General features: G+C 35.3%; 1 long non-coding RNA gene across 1 annotated transcript; it reads left to right on the top strand.

Moving 5' to 3' along the window:
* The first annotated feature begins 51 nt into the window (after nt 1-51).
* LOC106321875 lies at nt 52-880 on the top strand. Its single transcript, XR_001266151.1, has 3 exons — nt 52-347; nt 443-518; nt 610-880. It is a non-coding gene; the product is annotated as an uncharacterized LOC106321875 (long non-coding RNA).
* The last annotated feature ends 306 nt before the right edge of the window (nt 881-1,186 follow it).

Raw genomic sequence — 1,186 nt, 5'->3', positions numbered from 1 at the left:
ATGAACAAAATGAAAATTTGTTTCTTCCTATCCTCCTATTCTCCTATTCTCCTATCCTCCGTATTCTCTCTTTTTTTTTCTGTCTATCTTGTTCATCCTAGCACAAAATCACCCCATAAAAAAATCTTTCACAACCACCGTCACCATAACCTCCGACGCCGCCATCTCTATCTCCTCGTTCTGTACCTCCATCCGTCGCTGCCACCATCATCTTCATCTCCACCTCCTCGTTCTCTACCTCCTCAATAAACTCTTTCTCAACCACTCCTTTTATCTATCCTCCTATAAAAGCTTCTTCTTTTCCACATGCATATTCATGGTCTTAGTTAACACCAACCGTATCTCAGGTTTGTTATATGTTCCTTGTTTTGTTTTGAGACTTTTGAATGATTAGTGTTGTTTGACAAGATTGTAACTTGATTAAATGGGGATTTGACTTCAGGGACAGGGAAGAGGAAGTGGAATTGATAATGGGGCTGGTGGTTGTTCTTGTTCTCGTAGTGTCACAACATTGATGGGTATGTCTGATGCAATCCATATTCAATAGCCGTTGTTCTCTCTCTGTGTTTGGAATTTAATTTTTGATTTGTTTGTTCTTGTCACAAGAAGAAGCCAGATATGAAGAAGCTGTGCTGGTGGAGATGGAGCCGAGCAAGAAGAAGAAAAGGAGAAAGAGGGAGAAGACAGACATAAGGAAGACGAAGAAGATGGAAGAGGATGACGGTGACGACAGAACACGCGATGGGAGGAAGGCAGCGGTGTAGATTAGGTTTAGTTTTGGTTGGTTTATTAGGTTTGGTTTAGATAGGGTTAGTTTAATAAACTGGGTTTTTGTATAAACCAATGTTAATAAATAAACTGATATTAGTTGTAAACCAATTCTTTGTATAGTGATTTTAATTAATAAATAAAATTTAATTTTTAATTATGAATTATCAATTAATTTTTGATTTAGTAATTTGAATGATTTAATAATGAATTATGTTTTGGTTTGGTTTCGTAATTTTTTTTAATAAATTTTTGAATAATTAAAAAATAAATTAATAACACGAAACATTTGCTATCCGCATTCGAAAAATCCGCTATCAAAAGTGTCCGACCTATTATAACGGGCACTGTCAGAGCGTTTTAGGAAGCAGTATTATATCAAATTTATAGCATTTAACAGCTGCTATTAATATTCACA

Source organism: Brassica oleracea, unplaced genomic scaffold (genome assembly GCF_000695525.1).
Source record: "Brassica oleracea var. oleracea cultivar TO1000 unplaced genomic scaffold, BOL UnpScaffold03462, whole genome shotgun sequence".
Classification (NCBI taxonomy): Eukaryota; Viridiplantae; Streptophyta; class Magnoliopsida; order Brassicales; family Brassicaceae; genus Brassica; species Brassica oleracea.
The sequence above is the reverse complement of the archived record's forward strand: the minus strand, read 5'-3'. Positions and strand labels throughout refer to the sequence as shown.